The 18,917-nt window shown below is 34.3% G+C and overlaps 1 long non-coding RNA gene across 1 annotated transcript; it reads right to left on the reverse strand.

Moving 5' to 3' along the window:
* Positions 1-507: 507 nt before the first annotated feature.
* Positions 508-2,251, reverse strand: LOC114074332. Its single transcript, XR_003574695.1, has 2 exons — positions 1,596-2,251; positions 508-614 (listed from the first exon to the last, which is right to left on the reverse strand). It is a non-coding gene; the product is annotated as an uncharacterized LOC114074332 (long non-coding RNA).
* Positions 2,252-18,917: the final 16,666 nt, after the last annotated feature.

Here is an 18,917-nt window from a genome sequence, read left to right on the forward strand (position 1 = left end):
ATTGAAAGTGGAGCACCAAAGGCCCGAAGGTTTCGCTCAGAATATAAAACTTATGAAATGGAAGTTGGAGATGATTAATATGGACTTCATCACGAGATTGCCAACATCTCTAATGTAACATGATTCTATTTGGGTGATTTTTGACAGAATGACTAAGTCAGACCATTTCTTATGGGTGAAGACTAGTTATTCGGTTGAGTATTGTTGACATCCTTTGAAAGGGACCAATGTCGCAACGACTCAATTAAAAAGAATTTGTTAAAAGAATTTATTAAAACGGGTAAAAGGGGTTAAAAAGTAATTAAAGGGACTCGCCACCTAATTTTTTGGGAAAACTAGGAAACCGATTTATTAAATAATCTGAAAGAAATGTCGACGAAACCAATTTGATTTTAGGTAAGGGGTTCAAGTTATTCCGAGGGAAGGGGTTAGACACCTTTCGAAATCCACAACTGTGGTTCCCGACTGAGTTCATTTTTTCAAATTGAGGATGAGAATACAATAGTGTACGAATATAAAAAGCATGCAATATATACAATAAAAGAAAATAATAATGAAATAAAAATATAATTCGAGCTTTTTCGAATGACTTCATGGGAAACAACTTTGTGTACCTGTAAACACACTTAGTAAAAGTGTTAGTAAGAAATAAATTGATATGAATTAATCAAATGATATTTTAATAATAAAAATACGTCTTATGAACATAGAAGGCCTTGGAAATCAACGGGAATTTCTTCATCGGCCATTTTTACTTGTTATCCAATTAGCACAGTTATCTAAGAACAAATATTAAAATAAGCATAAAAAACTAATAGAAACAAAAATAACTAGGTGCAAAAATTAAACAAAATCAACCGACAATCACAATTAATGAGTCAAGAAATCAAACAACAATATAACAAAGTTGTATGCAATAATTACACCAAAGAATTGGCATAAAAATAAAAAAGATAATGAAATAAAGTAAGAATAAAAACAAATTATTACTTTAATTCACGAGCAGGCAACAATCAAAAAGAGTAACATTAGAATTTTCTACCACTAAAACATTAAAATAAAAAAATGCTAAACTACTATCAAAATCAATAAATCTTTTAAGAAATTTCATACTAGTAACGGACAACCTAAAAAAAAAAAACTTAAAATATCATAAGATTATACATAAGATTTTATTTTATTTGTTTAAAAATATTATAAAAAAATATTAACAAAGTAAAAATGAATAAACTCATTAACAACTAAACAAATGATCCATATTCAAGTAACCACTAAATTCTCATAATAATAATAACAAAAACTTAAAAGAACAACAGCAAAACAAACATAAAAATTTTTTAACCAAAGTGATAAGAAACTTAAATAAATAAAAATTCAATCCTCACATTAACTAATTCCACTAAAATCCATAACATTCCAACAAAAATTACTAAAACAATGGAAAGTAAAATAACCCACAAACACATGGATATTATATCACAATAGGATACGTAATAGTAAAAAAAATCAAATAAACTAGATTTTGCAAAATACAAACATAAAATAAAAAATTTATAGGAAAAGACAACAATAGAGGAAAAATAGAATTCAGTTACCATCATTTTTGCCCTAAGAAAGAGCTCACTAGTGGACTAGCGGCTCTGGTACTTGCTGTAGTTGTTCGCCGGAGCCTGCTGCCTGGTGGTTTCACTGCGTAGCTGCGTTGGGTTATTCAACGGCATTTGCTTGTGGATTGGCGAGTGGAACATCGATGGTCGGAGCGTTGGAGGTGGCAAGGTGTGGTGTTTTCGGTGGTGATTTTGACGGGAAAATGGAGAAGGGTCTGTTTTGGTTGTCTTACAGTGGGGATTTGGTGGTTGTTTGCTGGTAACTTAGCAGATGTTTGGGAGGTCGTCTGGTCTGAAGGAGAAGGAAGAGAAATAGGAAGAGGGGGAAAAAGGGAGAGGGGCAACGAAACAGGGGGAAGAGAGGAGGAGAGGAGAGGAAGGAGAGAGTAACGGAAGAAAAAGGGAGAGGGGGCGTGAAAGGTGTCTTGAAGGAGGGAAAAAGTGAGTGGGAAAGGATGAGATTGAGGAGAGGGATGTCCAGAGGGGTTTTCGCCAGATAATGGGGAAAAGGGGTTCTTTTTGGGTTATTGAGGAGAGGAAGGTCCAGAGGGGTTTTCACTGGATAATGGGGAAAATAGAGAGGTCTTTTTGGGTTGCCAGAACTTCGCTGGATTCCAGGGTGGTAATGACCTGAAAATATTGAAAAGTGAAACTCTTGTCCATAAAAATCTAAAAATTTTCAACCCTAATTTAAAAAATATTTCACCACCCCTCAAACCTAATGGGCCAACCTTTCTTTAAATAGTAATTGTTATAAAATGGACCCAAATTATGGGCTTGAGATTGTGATCCAAAAGTTATCGATTGATAAAATATCTAAGTATGCAAATTTTATTTAAAATTTGAATAAATTTTTGGACTGCGCAGAATATTAAAATGAATATTAACATTGCGAAACCAAAGAAGAAATGAATATGAAAAATATAATGAACCTAATCAATTACACGTAAAAAATACAACTTAACATACATAATTATTTTATAAGAAATGAACAAACATTTGAACGTCTGACTGTGGCAATATAATATAAACATATCAATCAATAAAAATCCTAATACTTTGAGAAAAGTGATGATTATCAACAAATTTCATTAAAATAACAAAAGATGTATTTTGAATTATTTAAAATAAAATACTCAAACATTAATTTTAAAACGATCAAACAAAAATTTGGTTTCAACAACTTGCCCCCTTTGTTTGATTAGGATCGATGAAAGAGATCCTGGTCAAACAAAGTTGACAATCCAAATTTGGTTTGATAAACATTGAACAAAACAATTGATATGTTAGTAGAACTTTTGCGCAAGATTCCACATCGGTCGACTAGGGTGAAAATAATAATCAAAAGACAGAGATTGATTGTAAACTGAGAAAGTTCACATACCTTTGATGATACTTGCAAAATCGCACAATGAAGGTGGTGTACCTTTTGGAAAGAAGGATAATGTGGATAACATGTTACATTGAATGAAATGACGACCCAGCGCGTCTCTTTGAAAGGAGGACGACCCAATTTGAACATAACATGTCACATTAAACGAGGTGACAACCCAACTTGTCTTGTTGAAAGGCGAACGAACCAACTTGAAATTAACGTGTTACTTGAGTGGAGGTGACAACCCATCGTGTCTCTTTAAATGGCGGATGACCCAACTTGAACATAACATGCCATTTGAAGGGAGATGACAACTCAATCATGTCTCTTTTAAAGGCGGACGACCCAACATGAACTTAACATGTCGTTTAAAGGGAGATGACAACCCAATCTTGTCTTTTTGAAAGGCGGATGACCTAACTTGAACATGACATTTAATAGGAGATGACAACCCAATCTTGTATCTTTGAAAGGCGAACGACCTAACTTGAACATGCCATTTGAAGGAGATGACAACCCAATATTGTCTCTTTGAAAGGCGGATGACCAAACTTGAACTTAACATGCAATTTAAAGAGAGATGACAACCAAATCTTGTCTCTTTGAAAGGCGGACCACCAAACATGAACTTAACATGTCATTTAAAGGGAGATGACGACCCAATCATGTATATATGAAACACGCACGACCCAAATTGAACTTAACATGTCATTTAAAGGGAGATGATAACTCAATCATGTCGTTTTGAACGGTGGACGACCCAACTTGAACTTAACATGTCATTTGAAGGGAGATGACAACCCAATGTTTTCTCTTTGAAAGGCGGACGACCCAACTTGAACTTAATATGTCATTTGATGGGAGATGACAACCCAATCTTGTCTCTTTGAAAGGCGGACGACCCAACTTGAACTTAATATTTCATTTGAAGGGAGATGACAACCAATCTTGTCTCTTTGAAAGGAGGACGACCCAACTTGAACTTAATATGTCATTTGAAGGGAGATGACAACTCAATCTTGTCTCTTTGAAAGGCTACCGATCCAACATGAACTTAATATGTCATTTGAAGGGAGATGACAACCCAATCCTGTCTCTTTGAAAGGCGGACGACCCAACTTGAACATAATATGTCATTTGAAGGGAGATGACAACCCAATCTTGTCTTTTTGAAAGGCGGATGACCCAACTTGAACATGTCATTTGAAGGGAGATGACAACCCAATCTTGTCTCTTTGAAAGGCGGACGACCCAACTTAAACTTAATATGTCATTTGAAGGGAGATGACAACCCAATCTTGTCTCATTGATAGGCGGACGACCCAACTTGAAAATGCCATTTGAAGGGAGATGACAACCCAATCTTGTCTCTTTGAAAGGAGGACGACCCAACTTGAACATAATATATCATTTGAAGGGAGATGACAACCCAATCCTGTCTCTTTGAAAGACAGATGACCCAAGTTGAACTTAATATGTCATTTGAAGGGAGATGACAAGCCAATCTTGAACTTAATATAAATGGTGTATCACAAAATCTGCAATAACAATGTAAGTAGCAAATATAATATAAAAGCAACATAAAGTATGCAACCATGACCTAATATGGACAAGGTAATTAACTTATGGGGCAATTTGAACTTAGTAAAAAAATTTAATTTAAAATAAAAAACCAAATAAAAGTGTCATATTGAACGTCATGACAAACCAATCTAAAATAAACCATTTAATTTGAGGTAACAAACCAATTTTTAGAAAATATTATTTTGAAAGGTATGAAGACCTAAATATTTTTGAAAAAAATGTCACGTTAAAAGGTATGACTACCCAATTTTAAGAAAATGTCATTTTGAAGAGTATGAAGCTCCAAAAAATAAAAAAGGTCATTTTGAAGAATACGACGACCCAAAATAAAAAAGATGTCATTTTGAAGGATATGACGATCCAAAAATAAAAAGATGTCATTTTTAAGGATATGACGATCCAAAAATAAAAGATGTCATTTTGAAGGGTATGACTACCTAAAAATGCAATTTAAACCTTGAAATGGTCCACAAAGTTTTTTAGACGAATGTTAGGCATAAATATAAAATGATGTCAGTTTGAAAGGTATGACGACCTAAATTTAAAAGATGTCATTTTGAAGGGTATTACTACCAAAAAATAAAAAAAATGTCATTTTGAATGGTATGACTTCCCAAAAAAATGCAATTTAAACTTTGAAACGGTCCACAACATTGGTATGGACAAATATCAACAATGAAACGGTCCACAAAGTTGGTATGAAAATATATTGTAAAGTGGGTTTCAACCCATTTTTTATTTTATGAACAATGAAATATATTTTAATTTGGTTAGCGCCAAAAATAGTATTGTACAAAAATTTCTCACAATTTTTCTCTTTCAACTGAAATTGACATCGAGGTAGTTCTATGGATTCAAGTGGTACCTCAAATGTTCTGAAGCAACAGTAAGATTTGTCCATCTTTCTATAAACAAAAGCTTAGAACTATACTTACCATCATTTTTCAAGTGCCCTCGCAAAACAGAAACTTTCAATTTGCTCACATTTAAAGTGTTTTGATTTGGAAACATCTGGAAAAGCACACTCACACTCGAAAAAAAAATTTCCATGCATGCAATTGTGATACCATAGGCTTGACCTTAATGTAAATCTCCACTAATGTGGAACATTTGAATTGAAATCATGTAGGGCTTTTTAATAGTTTATAATGTTTTCTTAGGAACTGGTAGGATAGTCATTTGGGATTAAAGTGACTTATTCCTTCTTGAGCATTGCACTAAATAGATCGCTCTACACTAGCTGACTAAGAGTGGGCTTAAAAAGAGACTTGTTTACGCGAGTTGGACAAACTACGGGATGAAGTATAAAAAACAACATTGAATGACCGCAAGCCAACTATTTGTTTATCTCTTCCAAAGAATTTCTATGGTGTTTTTCTGAAGGACAGTCGTGGAAAGCCACGTAACCGCCTTTATCCTAATGCATTGTAATTGCCATTTGGAAGAAATTATGTCATGAAATACAATGACAATATACAATAAATAATGAATAAATAAGTAGTACGATATACAAATAAATAACAAAATACACAAGATATAATAAAAAACACGATAAAGAATAGTATCCTCAATTTGAAAAAAATAAACCCAGAATGGTTAGAACCTCTAATGTCCCCAGCGAAGTCGCCATTCTGTTGACATCCTTTGAATAGGAACAACGTCGCAGCGACTCAATTAAAAAAGAATTAGTTAAAAATTATTTTTAAAACGGGTAAAAAGGGTTAAAAAGAAATAAAAGGGAGTCACCACCTAATTTTTTGGGAAAACTAGGAAACCGATTAATTAATTATCCTAAAAGAAATGTCTACGAAACCAATTTGATTCTAGGTAATGGGTTAAAGTTATTCCGAAGGGAAGGGGTTAGGCACCCTTCGAAATCCACAACTATGGTTCCCGACTGAGTTCATTTTTTCAAATTGACGATGAGAATACAATAGTGTACAAATATAATAAGCATGCAATATACACAATAAAACAAAATAATAATTATCGGTCTAAGGTTTGCCTAACGTCTATATTTATATAATAATGAAATAAAAATATAATTCAAGCTTTTTCGAATGACTTCATGGGAAACAACTCTGTGTACCTATAAACACAATTAGTAAAAAGTGTTAGCAATAAATCAATAGATATGAATTAATCAAATGATAATTTAATAATAAAAATCCGTCTTATGAACATGGAAGGCCTTGGAAATCGACGGGAATTTCTTCATCGGCCATTTTTACTTGTTATCCAATTAGCTCAGTTATCTAAGAACAAATATTAAAATAAGCATAAAAATTTAATGGAAACACAAATAATTGGGTGCAAAAATTAAACAAAATCAATCGACAATCACAATTAATGAGTCAAGAACTCAAACAACAATATAACAAAGTTGTATCTATATTATTGTTATGAAGACACATCAAGAAAGCTTAAAAAGTGTTCATATAAGCTTTCTAATGCTTTTGAGTAAAGTCCAGATGAGCAGGACATCATATGTCCGGATATAGTGGAAGTATGTTTCCAGCGATTCAGTTTGTGGACTAACCACCTTATCTTTGTCTAGACAAAAAATGAAAGCAAGTGATTTTCTAGGAGTCTTGTTGTCAACCACTATTCTATTCAAGATACTATTGTATCTACCACTCCATAGGGGCTGCAAAAAGGACAAACACCAAATATGTTATATTCAAGTTGGAAATCGACGAACTCATGATGTATATCATTGCACGTCATGTGGAAATATCTAATTATGTTTTTCACCAAAAAAATATTATTTGTTTAATCGATTATGTTTGTATTATTTGTATGTAATGCATAATACATTAGCTTATTATGAAGTACTAGTTTTAAATTTCATACAATAAATGATTCATTTGGACGAACGGAGTACTAATTGTTGTCCACAAAAACCTAAACTCATGAATTGAGGCATAACATATAAAACATTGAATTTAATAAATATGATATATAATTTAATAAGATACATTATTTTTATATATTGATTTTACTTTTTCTATTGTAAATTATTATTTTATTTAAATTAAATAAATATTATACATAAATTATTAGGATACAATAATTATGATGTAATATAAATTAATTTTTCTTGAATATCAAAAGACTCTTTAATTTAATAAATAATAATTTATCTATTAAATTATACATCCACAAATTAATGATATTTTTAAGTCTCACCTATGTTATCTTAGTGAGTTTTACTATAATTTAATTTTAAGAATAAACGTTATTAGTAGCTGTATAAGGAAATTTATCTAAGGAAAATCAATCGGAAAAATTCTTTGAATAACTATATGATGTGTTAAGCCAAAATTTAAGCATAGTTAAGCCATTTTTAGCAAATTGTTTGGACCCATTTTTGATATTTCAAATATTTTTAAGAAAATTTTTCAAACTCTGATTTGAAATCTATGGTGAAACATATCTTTAACAATATTTCATTTTCAAAAATGTGCTTCAAAATATATGAAAAACTTAAGCACCATTAAGCCTTTCTAAGCATACTGTTCAGACCCAATTTTGATACTTGAGAACCATTTGAGGAAAATTTTTCAAAATCTATGATCAATTATATCATTCAAAGTATTTCCTTTTAAAATATGATTCAAACAACATGTGAATTTCTATCAAATTTTTAATCATACTACAACTTGAAGGGAAATCACGTTCAAGTGGGAAAATTCGTCTGTTGTATCATTCGAAGAAGATGAAGAATGGAAAATTGTTGGCGCAAAGAATAATCTGCCATGAAATAAACTCAGGACTTACTTCCTTCAAACTATAATGCCATTATTGGGCGGCAATGGAAGAGCCTTGTAGAAGTTAGAGGGTACAAATTCTCTACTATAGTTCAACCATTTCTAGTTTTCCATCTTGATATTTCACACGAAGGTGTTCATAATATTCAGGATGCTCTTCCCCTATTTTCTTCTCTTTAGGCACTCGAGTGATATAGAAATACCATAGGAATGGTTGGAGTGGCTACTCCTAGGAAATCAATCATCTTATGGTTACTTCCTATGTTGATGATCTTACACCTGAAGCGGTTTGTTGTGGAAACTATGGAAATACAAAATTGCAGAAACCTATGCATTTTCCTCTTGAACAAGTGATAAGCCCCAAACTAGGAAAATGCACATAATTATGCAATTTGGTACTTCCATAGCTTCGATAACCAAACCTCTACACGTGTAAAATCATCTTACGAAGTATATATATTGTGATAGATTTCCGAGTAGTATCAACTAATACCATTCCTATAGTAGTTATATAAACGTGGAATGTCTTAGGGGAAGAAAACAAAAAGAGAACATCTTAAATTTTATGAACAAATTCGTGTGCAATATGAAGAGGGAAAATTAAAAATGGTTGAATTTTATGGTCCCTGGTTATGGATCTCATTATGGGACGCTGCAATACAAAAATGGTGCTCGTTTATTAAGAGAGAATCTGCGATCTCTTGAGTTAAAGTACTCAAAAACATAAATTAATTTTCTACTTTCATTTCCTGAGACAAACAGAATTTAAATCCAACACATAAAAGATAACTACCCCTAGAAACTAGGACATTATCTCCTAACCTAACTGGAACGTAAATTGTTCTATTGTAGGAAAATAACTACTACTAAATGTTGTAACTATTTCTTACTCCTAAAACGAAATAACTAATGCAAAATGTTGCAACTATTGTTTATTGCTAAAAGGAAATAACTAATGTTGTAACTATTGGACGACTAAACACTAATAACATAACTCTCCTCCTTCAAATTGCTCTTGTCCTCAAGCACTAAGTGCAATATTAGTATTTTCCTCCATTAAAACAAACTCTTCCTCATCATTTATATAGTCAATCATGAATAATTTCTTGCATTGATGACCTCGGGTGAATGGTTCATCACAATTGAAACAAAGTCCCTTAAGTCGCCTTTCCTCCATTGCAGATCTGTTTAGTTTCATCACAATTCTAACATGTTGAGGTGAGAAATCCGTTGTCTTTGATTTGCAAGCATCTAACGCTTTTGAGCAAATGGGTTGGTCCTTGCGTTCATAAAGTAGGGATAAACTCATCGCTGTAGCCGAATCTGGAGAATTATGAAACTCATCCTCAATTTCTTTATAATCAGTAATACAGTCAAAATTAATTGCTCGAATGATTCTTGGTAATCTGCCATAGACCCGATATAGCATAACATGGGAAATTCTCCCAAATTTTTACTTCTAATTGGTGGCCCTAAACGAAGGTTCTAATGACGTTGGAAGTCATCCAAAGACATTTGACGCAGATCTGTCTCCAATTGAAGAAACAAAAATTGTGTATTTCCCTCCAAATCAAAAGATGCAAGTCCAACCGAGTTTGTTGGTATCGAATGAAGTGTTCACACTTTTTAAAACATCCCAAAGGGTCATCTAGGCAACTAAATCATGGGAAATCCAAATTTATATGTCGAGGAATGATGAAACTTCAATTTGTTATTCATCCCGACCCTCCTGCCGCACTGTTTTTACCCTTCCAACTACAACTCTGACTGATATGTTCAGTTGAATCAGAATTGACCTTAGAATTCCTTAAATCCTTTGCAAGTGCATCCAAACGAGTATTTATTACTTCCTGTCAGGCCAAATTGACTTACATCCTTCTTGGAACAAGTTCACCAATTATTCTAGTTGATGTTGCGTTTTGTCTCCAATAACTCCCGCCTTTGATACCAAGTTGATATGGTCCCTAGTTATGCATCTCATTATGGGACGTTGTAATATGTAATCTGAAGTTTTCTTCTTATGACCTATGGTGCTGGTTCCTTAATATAGAACATGCGATCTCTTGAGTTAAAGTACTAAAAAACTGAAATTAATTTTCCGCATATATTTCTGAAAAAAACATAATTTAAATACAACACATAAAAAATAACTACCCCTAGAAACTACGACATTATCTCCTAACATAACTAGAAAAAAACTCACAAGAAAATAACTACTATTAAACGTTATAACTATTGTTTAGTGCTAAAAGGAAATAACTAATGCTAAATGTTGTGACTATTGTTTACCGCTAAAAGCAAATAACTAATGTTGTAACTATTGGATAACTAAAGACTAATAACATTGAAATATCACAGTGTCAGTCTTCCCTGTAACTTTTAAAAGACTCTTCAACTTTTCCAAGCATTGGCACTCCAAGTTTGAAGGAACAATGTCTTGAGTTCTTGTAACTTCTGACTTGTTCTTTGGGCCAACAGTTTCCCATCCTTCACCGTACTGATGTTAGTTGGGCTGTATCATTTAGTGATGCAGATGCAGGTAACTAGGATCAGCAAGAAGTGCTTAGGCTATCAAGATCGAGCTCCAGAGTTAATGGTGAGCCTTCTCGCATTCCGGAGGACATCCTTCTACTTTTTTAGTTATTTTTAGGATATGGTGAGGTCTATCCCAACATCCATCACATTAAATTTTGAGGCTTCGTAGACAGTCAATAGTTTTGTTTGGAGTTTATTTTCTAATTGAAACTCAAATGTCATTTTGTCCAGATTGTTATATACAGTGTTTCATTGACTATGCTTTATCTCTCTTTTATCTTTAGTTGAGTCTTCCTCTAAGTTAAGTAAGTCAGGACAAGGGTTTTCTTGAGGCCAGAAATGGTCTTCGAGTTCTCTCCATGTCCAAGGTGTGGGATCCTGGCGTGATAAACTTGGTACCAGAGAACATAGTTAAAAATTCCTGGGGAGGCTATGAAGTAGTGTCTATGGAATCTTAGTCAAAGGTGTGTGGTGTGCCACGTCTATGACAGTGCGGCTACAATATTTAGGAATGTTTCCCTTCTTTCATATTATTTTCGTGCGAGTTTATCTTAACAAGTCTCTCTGAAATTTATTCTGACACATATTTAAAATCAGCATACCTCCTAGAAGATAAGCCAGAGGTCCACCAGCCCGAAGAAATGTTAATGAACATGGGGTTCTTAATGCACCGGATGTGCAACCCCATGGAAAGGTTACCACTACCGAGTTCCCGCAAGCTATCTGGATGTTAAGTCAACTGGTAACGCACCAAGTCGGTCAAAAAAGAGAATCTTGACATGAAGGGGCTGACACCTCGAGAATTCATGAGTTTCTTAGAATTAATCCTTCTAGTTTCACCGGATCAAGCACTACTTAGGATTTGAAAAAATTTGGGGAAGATGAGAAGAAAGTGTTTGATAAAATGCATGTCGCTGATGTTGAAAGGGTTAAATTAGTTGCATACAAACTCAAGAGTGTTGCTAGAAAATGGTATAATAAATTGAAGGATGGTAGAGCTGAGGTTGTACAACATCCAAGTTGGGCTTTTTTCGAAGAAGCCTTGTTGGGGAGATTTTTTCCTGGAGAACTATAGTAAGCAAAGGTACAAGAGTTCTCACTTTGAAACAAGACTCCATTAGTATTCGTGATTATGGGTTGAAGTTTACAGAGATATCTCGCTATGCTCTATAAATGGTGAAGGATATGAGAAGAAGAATGAGCTTTTTTGTTGTTGGCTTAGGTTGTCCTTCAAGCAATGAATGTAGGGCTGCAATGTTGATTGGTGACATAGACATATCAAGGCTTATGGTCTATGTCCAACAAGATGAAAAGGAGAAGCTTAGGCACTGATAGGAATAATGAAACAGGTATATGAAAACCGGGATTGAGTTTTGGCATCAGAGAGGTGGTTCGAATCTGTCTCAATATCAGAAACAAAGAGGCATCACCATCAGCGGCTACTGAAACTGCGCCAAAAAATAAAGGTGAGTATAGTCGCCAGAATTCGTCTCACTTTAAGGCAAGACCATCTAAACCTCATGATAGTGTGGTACAAGAAGAAAGCGGGGCTCCTACATTTACTAAGTGTGGTGGAAGCCACTGAAGAGATGGCATTACTTGCCAGACAAACTATTTCAAGTGTGTTCAAGAGTATCACTTCATAAGGGAGTTCCCTAAGAATAAGAAAGGTGGTTAAAATCTATGATAAAGATCTCATTCTTCATCAGTTGCTCCAATAAATAGAGCTTCACCTACAGGATCCACCAAGAGAAAGAGAACTCTCCATATGTTTTCACTGGTAGGATCAAAGTCTTTACTTATTATGTTTATTTTTTATTAGACCTAGGCGAAAGTTTATCCTTGGTAACTTCTTATGTTGCAATTATGTTTGAGATCCTTCATGAAAAGCTTTGTGAACCCTTCTTTTTTTTTACATCTATTAGGTATTTTATTATACGAAAAAAGTCAATCGTGCTTATCCTTTTATCCATCAATCACAAGAGCACCATGGATAATCTAGTAAATTTAGAAATAGAAGATTTGCTGTAATTATAAGTTTGCACTGGATCCATTCTTGTTATGCGTGAATACATTACAGAATTCAATTTGTCAAATTTCAAGTTCCTAATGATTAAGTCATAAATTAGGGTAGTAGTTCAGCAGTGGCTAAAGATCGTTTCATTTCATTCCTTATGGCGAGGAAGTTAGTTTCTATGGGGTGTATATATTTTAGTTCTATTTTATTACTAAAGTGCGGAGGTACCTTCTTCTTTGTCACTCCTTATAGTCAATGAGTTTCCACATATCTTTCATAATGATCTACTAAGAGTCCCTCCCTAAAGAGAGAGAGATTTTTGCATAGATATCATTCCAGACACTCGTCCTATCTCAATTCAGCAATACAAAATGGCACCAGCAGAGTTAATAGAGCTAAAAGATAAATTGAAAAATATGTTAGATAGAGTCTTCATTCGGCCAAGTGTCTCACCTTGGGGCTCTCCTGTCTTATTTGTAAAGAAGAAGGATAGGTCCCTTAGGATGTTTATAGACTACCACAAATTAAATAATGTGACAATCAAGAATAAATATCCTCTTCTAAGGATGGATGATCTTTTTGATCAACTTCAGGGTGCTTCTTGCTTATCCAAAATTGACCTCAAATCATGCTATCATCTGTTCAAAGTAAGGGAATGTGAAATTCCAAAAAACGGCTTTTTTTAACAATGTATGGTCATTATGATTTTTGGTTATGTCCTTTGGTTTGTCGAATGCACTTGCAACATTCATGTATCTTATGAACATAGTCTTCAGACCTTATTTAGGATATGGTAAGGTCTTCATTGATGACTTAAAGGTTTATTCAAGGAATGAAGAGAAGCTAGAGGTCAACCTGCTCAAAGAAATGTTGATGAACAAGGGGTTCTTAATGCACCGGATGTGCAACCCTAAGGAAAGGTTACCATTGCAGAGTTTGGGTAAGCTATCTTGATGTTAAGTCAAGTGGTAACCCACAATGTCGGGCACCAAAGAAAAGCTTGACAAGAAGGGGATAACCCCTCCAGGTCTCATGAGTTTCTAAGAATGAATCCTCCTAGTTTCACCGGATCAAGCAATTCTGAGGATTAGGAAAACTTTGTGGAAGATGTGAAGATAGTGTATGTTAAAACTCATTTCTTTGATGTTAAGAGGGTTGAATTAATTTTATATAAACTCAAGAGTGTTGCTATAACATGGTTTAATATATATAAGGATGGTAGAGGTGAGGTTGCACCACATCCAAGTAAGGCTTTTTCGAAGAAGACATTTTGGGGTTGTTCTTTCCTTGAGAATCAAAGGAAGAAAAGGTACATGAGTTCCTCAGTTTGAAACATGACTTCATGAGTGTTCATGAGTATGGGTTGAAGTTTACCGAGATGTCTCGCTATGCTCCCGAAATGGTGAAGGATATGAGGAACATAATGAGCTTGTTGGTTGCTGGCTTAGGTCGTCCTTCAAACATAGAATGTTTTGGTGCAATGTTGATTGATGACATAGATATATCAAGGCTTATGGTCTATGTCCAATAAGATGAAGAAGAGAAGCTGAGGGATCGATAGGAATATAGAAAGAGGTTAAAAAGAACTGAGAATGAGTCTGAGCATCATAAAGGTTGTCCGAATCAATCACAATATCAAAAACAAAGTGGCATCACCATCATTTGTTAGTGAACGTGTGCCCATACATGGAGGTGAGCATAGCGTCTAGAATTTGCTGCACTTCAAGGCAAGACAAGCTCAGTCTCAAGGTATTGTGGCACAATGAGGAAGAAGGGCTCCTGAATGTACTAAGTGTGGTGGAAACCACCCACGAGATTGTATTACTTGCTAGACAGACTATTTTATGTTTGGTCAAGAGGGTCAGTTCATACGGGAGTTCCCTAAGAATAAGCAAGGTGGTGGAAATCAAGTATATAGAGCTCAATCTTCATCAGTTGCTTAACCAAAAAAGGCTGCATCTAAATGAGCCACTTCTAGTATAGGCGGAGGAGCAAACTGCCTCTATGCAATCACTAGACGCCAGGAGCAAGAGAACTCTCCATATGTTGTTACGGGTACTATCAAAGTCTTTACTTATGATGTTTATTCTTTATTCGATCCAAGGGAATGTTTATCCTTTGTATCTTTTTCTGTTGCAATATAATTTGAGATCCTTCCTGAAAAGATTTGTGAAACTTTGTGTGTTTTTACACCTATTAGGGATTCTATTCTAGCGAAAAAATTCTATCATGCTTGTCCTTTTTCCATCAATCACAAGATTACTATGTCTAATCTAGTAGATTTAGAAATGGTAGATTTTGATGTGAATCTGGGTATGCACTGGCTTAATTCCTTTTATGCATCAACACATTGCAGAATTCGAGTTGTGAACTTTGAAATTCCTCATGATTAAGTCATAGAGTGGGCTAGTAGTTCAGCAGTGGCTAAGGATCGTTTGATTTCGTTTATTAAGGAGAGGAAGTTTGTTTCTAAGGGGTATATCTGTCACTTAGTTCTAGTTTATGACAAAAGTGTGGAGGTACCTTCCTATTATTAGTCCCTATAGACAATGAGTTTCCTGAAGTCTTTCCTAATGATCTACTCGGAGTCCCTCCCGAAAGAGAGATAGACTTTTGCATAGATATCATCCCAGATACTTGTGCTATCCCTATTTGGCCATACAGAATTGCACCAGCAGAGTTAAAAGAGATAAAAGAGAAATTGAAAGATATGTTAGATAAAGGTTTCATTCGACCAAGTGTCTCACCTTGGGGCTCTCCTGTCTTGTTTGTAAGGAAGAAGGATATGTACCTTAGGATTTGTATAGACTACCACCAATTAAATAAGGTTACTATAAAGAATAAATATCCTCTTCAAAGGATTATTGATCTTTTTGATTAACTTCAGGGTGCTTCATGCTTTCTAATATTGACCTCAAATCAGGCTATCATCACTTGAAAGTAAGGGAATGTGATATTTGAAAAACAACTTTTAGAACAATGTATGGACATTATGTAATTTTGGTTATGTTCTTTGGTTTGACGAATGCACTTGCAGCGTTCATAAATCTTATGAACAGAGTCTTCAAACCTTATTTAGGCTTTTTTGTCATCGTCTTCGTTGATGACATACTTATTTATTCAAGTAACGAAGAACATCATGCTATTCCCCTAAAGATTTTTCTCCAGATATTGAGAGATAAGGATCTAGCTATATTTCAAGTTCTACAACTGTGAGTTTTTGCTTAAATCTATGGCATTCATAGGCCATATTGTTTCTGGTGAAGCAATTTGAGTGTACACACAGAGTTGGCCTAGACCCATATCTCCAACAAATATAAGGAGTTTCTTGGGCTTGCCTTGCAATTATTGGAGATTTGTTGAAGCATTCTTATCAATCACTTCTTCTTTGACAAATCTAACTCAGAAGACTATCATGTTTCAATGGTATGAAGATTGTACCAAATGCTTTAAAAAGTTGAAAAAAATGACTACCTCTAGATTTTGACCTTACCATAGGGTATTCAAGGTTTTTTTGTGCATTATGATGCAACAAGAGTTTGCTTGGAATGCTTGTTGATGCATAATGACAATGTTATAGATTATACCTCCATAAACATGATGTTTCATGAGAAGAATTATGAGAAGCATGACTTTGAATTGGATGATGTTGTTTTTGATATGAATATATGGCGTCACTACTTTTATGATGTTCATGTGGATAAATTCATATCTTAAAAAAGCCTCCAATATGTATTCACTAAGAAAGAGTTAAATCTCAGACATACGAGGTGGTTAGAATTACTCAAGGATTTTGTCATGAGTATTCTTCACAACCCAGGTAAGGCTAATTCTGTTTATGATGTCTTAAGTTGGTTGTCCATCGGTAGTATCACCCATGTTGAAGAATAAAAAGGGGAGTTAGCTATAGATATGCACATACTAGTACATTTGGGAGTACAATTTATGGATTCCACATAATGAGGAATAGTGGTCACAAATGGGGATGAGTCATCCTTAGTGTCAAAGGTGAAAGTGAAGCAAGAACAAGATCCTATTTTGCTTGATTTGGAGGCAATTGTCCCTAACCAAAGAGTATTGATGTTTTAACAAGGGGGACATAGGGTGGTGAATAACTAAGGAAGATTGTGTGTACCTATGGTGGATGGACTCAAAGAGAGGATATTGGTTGAGGCTTATAGCTTCAGATATTCAATTCATTTGGGTTCCACCATGATTTACCGCGATTTGAGAAATGTATATTGGTGGTAAGGCATGAAGAAAGATATTTCTATGTTTGTTGGAAAGTGTTAAAATTGTAAACAAAGTGAAAGTCGAGCACCAAAAGCTTGGAGGTTTGGCTCAGAATATGGAACTTCCGAAATTGAAGTAGGAGATGATTAATATAAACTTACTCACGAGATCACCAATATCTGTAAGGCAACATGATTCTATTTGGGTGATTGTTGAGAGAACGTAAATATCATCCCATTTCTTACGGGTAAAGACTACCTATTCAGCCTAGGATTATGAGAAGTTGTAACTTCCTGAAGTTGTAAGAATTCATGGAGTTCAAGTATCCATTATTTCACATAGAGGTTTTTATGTGTAAACAGTTCTGGAAATTTTTCCAGAAAGGATTGGGTTCAATGGCTAACATAAGCACTCATTTTAATTCTCATAAAGATGGACAAACAGAGCATTCTATCAAGACCTTAGAAAAATATGTTGAGATATTTTGTGATCAACTTCAAAGGGAATTTGGATATAAAATACCTCTTATTGAGTTCGCTTAGAACAATTGTTACCAGTCGAGCATCCAAATGGCTCCTTATGAATATCTTTGTAGAAGAACATTCAGGTTTCCTTTTGGGTGGTTCAAAGTTGGTGAAGCAGGGTTTATAGGACAAGATCTAGTTCATCAAGCTCAGGAGAAGGCGAAAGTAACTCAAGAAATATAGGAAACGACAAAAAGTCGAAAAAAATCCTACACATATATTAGGAAAGAACCATTACATTTTGGGGTGGATGATTGAGTGTAGATATAATTTTCACCCATGAAAGGAGTTATGAGGTTTTGTAAAAAGGGGAAACTTACTCCCCGGTATATTGGACTTTATATAATCTCCAAGAGAGTGGGTAATGTGTTTTATGAGTTAGAGGTACCCAAAAGTTAGAAGTGGTTCATCCGGTATTTCAAATTTATATGTTGAAGAATTGCTTCGGTTATACTTCATTAATATTACAAACAAAGAATGTTGAGATTAAGGATAACCTATTCTACAAAGAAGTTTCGGTTCATATTTTTTATCGTCAAGTTCACAAGTTGAGTACAAAAGATGTTGCTTCAGTAAATGTCTTTGGATAAACTTTTTCGTTGAAGAAGATACCTAGGAAGCTGAGGAGGATATGAAAAGGAGATATCCAAATCTCTTTGAATACGGAAAAATGAGGATCAAGTACTAAACTCTCTTCTTTGCACTTTATAAGGCTATGTATACGAATTTTATTACTTGCTTTTGTTTGTAGAGTTTTTTAATGATGTTACAACTGTTAGCTTACTTAAAGATTTCTCATTCGAAGATGAATGTTCCATTTTAAAGGGGGAGATATTGTAACATCTCATAACTTGGATTAACTAATAATAAGATAATAAACCAATAATAATCATTTTTGGTAATAAATAAAGAAATGTGGAAAATTTTCAGCTTACAAAAGTGAGTTTTGGTCATTTGAAAATAAACATAACATCTAGCTCTTGAAGAGTTTGGATGAATTCATTCTATGTTTGGGAATCCCTGGAGAAAAATTTTCCAACAAAGCAATGTTTGTGAAAATCCAATGTCATATGAGGGAGATATGCCGTTCAAAAGTTGGGTTGTTGAGCTGAGGAAAATTCAATCCGCATTTTAGTAAGGGAAAGTTGTCTTTTCACCATAGTATTTCCTAATTCGTTATAACGTTTATTAGGGGTAAAAACAAGTGAAATTAAATTTAACAAGGGTAAGAACACTTTGGGCTTGGGGAAGAAAAGAAAGGGAGAGGAATAT

Source organism: Solanum pennellii, chromosome 10 (genome assembly GCF_001406875.1).
Source record: "Solanum pennellii chromosome 10, SPENNV200".
In the NCBI taxonomy this organism is placed as follows: Eukaryota; Viridiplantae; Streptophyta; class Magnoliopsida; order Solanales; family Solanaceae; genus Solanum; species Solanum pennellii.